At 38.7% G+C, this 6,426-nt stretch overlaps 1 non-coding gene across 1 annotated transcript; it reads right to left on the reverse strand.

Annotated features, from left to right (window-relative positions):
• Positions 1-5,039: 5,039 nt before the first annotated feature.
• On the reverse strand, positions 5,040-5,143 carry LOC111727626. The gene has a single exon (XR_002775128.1). It is a non-coding gene; the product is annotated as a small nucleolar RNA U13 (small nucleolar RNA).
• Between the last annotated feature and the right edge of the window lie 1,283 nt (positions 5,144-6,426).

Below are 6,426 nucleotides of genomic sequence, written 5' to 3' on the forward strand. Positions count from 1 at the left end.
GAGGCTGAGGCAAGAGAATCACCTAAGCCCAGGAGTTGCTGTGAGCTGTGACGCCACAGCAATCTACCAAGGGCAATAAAGTGAGACTCTGTCTCTAAAATAATAATAATAATAATAAATAATATATGGTTGTTGTAACAAAGTCAAGGCAGTTCAGAAGTACATAAAAATGACAGATTTTTATATCTTCACTCCCATTTTCACCAGTCTTCCTCTCTGCTCCTCAGTCAATACATCTAAATTCCTCTGTCTTGCTCTCAAATATGGCCTCACTAAACATTTTTTTTTTTTTTTTTTTTGGTCTTTCCTCACATCCCAGAATGCACCCTAGCCCTCAGGCCAGTCATTTCTTCTCTTCCACTGTTTATCACCTTTTCATCTTTGCATCTTTCTTAGGCTGTTCTTTCAACATGAAGAGCCTCATCTCATACTCTGCCATGCAAGTGGAAAAAGATAGTTAACACTTACATTCTTAAGTTCTTACCTTTTAAAGTGGGTCTAATTCGTGTCTTATAAGAATATCACAAGGATTTAATCACATCATTTATGTAAGGGCCATGGCACAGTAAGAAACATTTTAGAGGCTCTAACCACATGTTAGTTACCCTCTCCTTCTTGTCTTTCAAACTTGACTGTAGATAGTTTACTGGTTATCTTTTAGATTTTTGGTATATTCATGGAAATCTATACACTTAAAGATGTCTTATTTAAAAACAAAGCTGGGATTGTGTGTGTGTGTATTTGTAACTATAAGGCAACTGGTTAGAGTATAAACTTTGAAGTCAGACTTGTCATATTCTGGCTTATCTGCTTACTAGCTATGTGACCCTGGGCAAGTTGCTTGAATTCTACTAACTTCAATCTGTAAAATGGGGTACTAATTAAACTGTGGGTGAGCTGAGTTGTGATGAGTTGATCCTTGTAAAGCACTTAGAATTTTGTCTGACAAATAATAGAGCTCAATAAACATTAGCTAAAAAAAGTTTTTGAATTCAATAAAATATCATAGTATTTTTCAAAGTCAGTTCATATAATTTTACTTCATTCCATTTGACAAGATTATTGTGTTCCACTATATGAATGTTTCATAATTTATTACTCAGTTAATGACACTATGTTGTATCTAATGTGTTATAATTAAGATAATGCTGCAGTTAATGTCCTTGCCTTGGACTAGAGAAAGAGAGGATGTGACTACTGCTACTGGGTACTCTGCTTCTTTGGGGGTGACAAAAATGTTCAGAAAATAGAGAATGGTAATGGCTGTCCAACCTTGCAAATAGACTAAAAATTGTTAACTTGTACACTTTAAAAGAGTGAATTTTCATCAGGATAAGATAGATCAAAACCACAATGAGATATTGCCTCACACTGTTAGGATAACTGCTACCAATGGACAAAACCTACAAATATTCATGAAGATGGAATAAAAGGAAACCGTTGCACACTGTTGGTAGGAATGTGAATTTACACAGCCACAATGGAAAACACTATCAAGGTTCCTCAAAAAACTAAGACAAAGAACTACTGTACGATCCAGAAATCCCACTTTGGAGTACGTATCCAAAGGAACTGAAATAAGGATCCAAAGGAATTGAAAGAGATGTCCACACTCCCATGTTCACTGCAGCATTATTCACAATAACCAGGACAAAGAAGCAACCCAAATGTCCATCTCTGGAAGGATTTCTTGAAATGCAGTATATACATGCAATGAAATATTATTTAACCTTGAAAGGAAAGAAATCCTGCCATTTGCAACAACATGGATGAATGTGGAGGACATTATGCTAAGTGAAATAAATAAAGTAAGATAAATACCACATATATGATGACTGAAAAATAGTTAAACTCATAGAAACAGAGAGCGGAATGGTGGTTGTCTGGATTGAGGGGAGAGTAAAACAGGGAGATATCAGTGAAAGGGTACAAAGTTGCTGTTATACAAGATGAATAAGTCCTAGAGATCAATAACACTGCTTTATATACTTAAAATTCTGCTAAGAGAGTAGATAATATGTTATGTGTTCTTATAACAAAATAATAATGGTTAATACCGGAATGGGAGGGGAAAAGTCTAGAGGCAAAAATAAAAATAAATATAAAATAACTTAGCCATACAAATTTTCTTTTGCAGGGTATAACACGGTCTTCCTTGTACAGTGCTGCCCTCTAGTGGTCACTATGTTTCCATCGCCTGTCTAAGCATAAGGCAGGAAAAACCTCAACCCCTGAAAATATAAAAAGGAAAGGAGTAAATCAGTTAATAGAATCTTCTAATTAACTGAAGTCTGACCAGGGAGAAAAGAAAACCTTCTCGTATTAGGTATTAAAAAGTTTCTATAGTATACTATCTCACTTTTACACCTTAGTAAATTGAAAATAATGTAATATTTTACCCCCACAAGAACTCAGGAAGTATAAGTTGTTGGGACAAGCAGTGAATAGGCAATCAAATGAGAGGGGTTCCGATCCCAGTTTTACACCAGCTAGCCATGTGGCCTTACATAGGTCATTCTCTCCGGTCCCAGCTCCTTTAACTGTGAGATAAGAAAGTTAAACTGAGTGAATTTTCTAGGGTTGCTTAAACTCATTTTTCTCCTCAAAATATAATAGGACTTGTGTGTAGGGGGCAGGAAGCAGGTAAGTGAACAGCCCATGTTAATTTAGTGTATAAAGTGCTACAGCAGAATAAACAGACGTCCTGTGTTAGCAGAATAAACACAGGATGCTGTCAGAGCACATGAGAGGTGCACACAACCCAGGCAGGGCCTAAGGGTGTACAGAAGGTGGTAAGGAAATCTTTAAGAAGCAACATCTAAACTGGCATCTGATGAGTGAATGGGAATTATTCATTGAGCAGAGAGGCAGGAGGAGTGTGGAAGAAGAAACAATATTTACAAAAGATCAGGCATGAAAGTGAGTAAGCATTCCGGAAAGTAAGAGTGGTTCATCTTGGCCGGAATATACAGTGTAAAGGAGAAACATCAAAACATATTAAAATAGAGTTAAGCATGGGCCAGTGACTTAAGGTCACTATGTAAATCAAACTTAGAACTTTGGACTTTATCCTAAGACCAGTAGGAAAAGTTTGAAAGATTTAACTCAAGCATGACATACACATTCACATTTTTGAAAGATCAACATGACTACAGGAGAAAGAACACACTAGAGAAGAAAGGTCAAGATTAAAGGGAGGGGACCAATTATAAGAGCACTGAAGTAATCTAAAGAAAAAGGGATGATCACCTGATTTCAGCGATTCTCAAAATACAGTTGGCAATGAGAAAAGAACAGAAACTGAGAGAAAGCATTAGAAACTTTTATAGCAAATCAGCATTGCAAAAATGTGAATGGTTATGTCATACTTGAATCAAACCTTTCAAACTTTCCCCATTGGTCTTAGGATAAAGTTCAAAGTTTTTTAAACATACCATCCCTGGCAATCGTCTCTGTCTTCCATCATTGTTTTAGCTACAACCACCAATTCAGTGTGCTCCTTGGGTTAATAAGCTTTTCTCACATTTGTAAGAATAATATTTGCCATTTTTTTGAGTTTACTTTGGCTGCTTACTTTTTCCTTGGATCTTTTTTTTTTTTTCTTTTTAGAGACAGTGTCTCACTATGTGGCCCTTGGTAGAGTGCTGTGGCATCACAGCTCACAGCAACCTCCAGCTCCTGGGTTTAGGTGATTCTCTTGCCTCAGCCTCCAGAGTAGCTAGGACTACAGGTGCCCGCCACAATGCACGGCTATTTTTTTGTTGCAGTTTGGCTGGGGCTGGGTTTGAACACACCACCCTCAGTATACGGGGCTGGAGCCCTATCCACAGAGCCACAGGTGCCTCCCTTTTTCCTAGGATCTTGTAAGATAACATCAAGATAAACTATCACACTAGTTATGTTCTTGTAGTATGAAGCAGACATCCCGCAGGAGTGGTTTACTCAAAGTAGAGATTAACACAGTTTTATCCTCAATTATACATTTTCTATTAAACAGGCGAATATAAACATTAAATACATGAAAACTACATTTAAAATTACATATAAAATTAATCTAAACACCTAAGAAAAACTAGGCACTATACTGACTAATCTTTTTTTTCCACATAAGTGACTAAATCCCATGTAGTACTAACTAATCTTAACTCAGAATTGTAATCCTTCCTGAATTGCTTTTCATGGGTTTAAATAATAAGACATACTTCCTTTCACTTTCTAACCTTGACATAATAACCCCATAAAAGTGACTGGGGTTATTGTCAAAAGCACTGCACTTGGTGTCAAGAGACCCACACTTAAGCCTAGGTTTACCATTTACTGGCTCCATACAACCTTATTCATCTTAAAACGCTCATATTGCACCATGTTAACATAGGTGCTCCATAAGCATTAATGAATTTAACTCAGAACTGAGTCTTGGAGGAACCAGTAAAGAAGTGACGATCTCTTCTTTGCTTGACAACTTATGAATTGTGCCATGGCAACAGCCAAGTAAATAAAAAAAAAAAAGGGTAAAGTCCTCCCTCCCAGTTGTTCAGCCCTCTGGCAGGACAAAGAGGAAGTGGCCAGGGGCAAAAAAGTACAAAGAGAAACAATAACTAGAGAAAGTGAAAAGCCTGGTAGGCTTATACCCTCCCTGGAACTCTATTTCTCCAGAGAACATTGTCTGTTCCCTATCCACACTGGTCAACCACATACTCTCCCATCCAGTGGGACCATTCCCTAAAATGACAGTACCTTCCATCAACTACTACATTTATCTGCTGAGATTCTGGTATAATCTCTTCTACAGACATCCTGCCCTGAGCAAACATAAGCAGGACCATGAAACCATTTTATTTACCTTCTCTATCGATATAAGCATGCAAATACCTGGGAAAAAAACATGAGAATTTGACCTTATAAATCTAAGACAAGCAGGGATAGAAAAATCAGAGAATTGTCACCAACAACAAGCTAATGTATATTCATTTAATATTTATTGTATACTATAAATAGACACCATGCTAGAGTCAGAGATACACTGGTTTTTTTTTTCACATCAGACAAGTAATGTGCCAATATCATAACAAGGTTTGAGGGAGGCACATTGCATACATGCACGTGAACACCCAATTCTCACACTTATGAACTACAAAAGGATCAGGGACGCATTCTAGAGAGATATATTTCCTACCTAGAAGAGACTACAGGCTCGGCACCTGTGGCTCAAGTGGCTAAGGCGCCAGCCACATACACCTAAGGTGGTGGGTTTGAATCCAGCCCAGACCCGCCAAACAACAATGATGGCTGCAACCAAAAAATAGCCAGGCATTGTGGCGGGCACCTGTGGTCCCATCTACTTGGGAGGCTGGGGCAGGAGACTCGCTTGAGCCCAGGAGTTGGAGGTTGCTATGAGCTGTGAAGCCACGGCACTCTACCAAGGGGGATAGCTTGAGGCTCTGTCTCAAAAAAAAAAGAGACTCCAGTCTCTTGGAAGATATTTATAATAATTTAAAAATTGCTTATATATAATAAAAATGTATACATATGGTTGCTTTATCTAAAAAGCAATTCTCGGTGAATGCTGATGAAACTATGTATAGACAGATTTCTGTGTCTTTCCTGGTCTTATCCCAAAGTCTTATAAGCAATTTATCTGTAGACTAACACTAGTCAGTAAAAAAGTCACAATTCACCAGGTATGGTGGCTCATGCCTATAATCCTAGCACTCTGGGAGGCCTAGGTGAGTGGGTAGCTTGAGCTCAGGATTCAAAGACCAGCCTGAGCAAGAGGGAGATCCTGTCTCTATTAAAAATAGAAAAACTAGCTGGGCATTATGATGGGCACCTGTAGACCTCAGGCAGCTGAGGCAAGAATGATCACTTGAGTCCAGGAGCTTAAGGAGCTTAAGGTTGCTGTGAGCTATGATGCCACAGCACGCTACCCAGGGCCACTAAGTAGCCTGTCTCAAAAAAAAAGTCACAATTCAATCTTCAACATGTGTTTTCCAACCTGTACTTTGACTACGATCCCCTTTATCTTGTATTTGTTGGTAGTACAGCACTCAAATTCAAACCTACCACCTTGCTTCTCCAAGGGTAAACTAGGTACCAGGACAATTTCCTTTATCATATCTATTTGTCAAGAAAGAAGTTACACAAATGGGATTAGATATGCCAAAGAGATATATTTACTCTCTATTGCAACTTTAAAATCATACTAAAAAATCACTTTAAAATGTAACCTAAGGGCTCGGCGCCTGTGGCTCAAGCGGCTAAGGCGCCAGCCACATACACCTAAGGTGGCGAGTTCGAATCCCCAGCCCAGGCCCACCAAACAACAATGATGGCTGCAACCAAAAAATAGCCAGGCGTTGTGGCAGGCGCCTGTAGTCCCAGCTACTTGGGAGGCGGAGGCAGGAGACTCGCTTGAGCCCAGGAGTT

Source organism: Otolemur garnettii, unplaced genomic scaffold (genome assembly GCF_000181295.1).
Source record: "Otolemur garnettii isolate 467f Iridium unplaced genomic scaffold, OtoGar3 scaffold00114, whole genome shotgun sequence".
Lineage (NCBI taxonomy): Eukaryota > Metazoa > Chordata > Mammalia > Primates > Galagidae > Otolemur > Otolemur garnettii.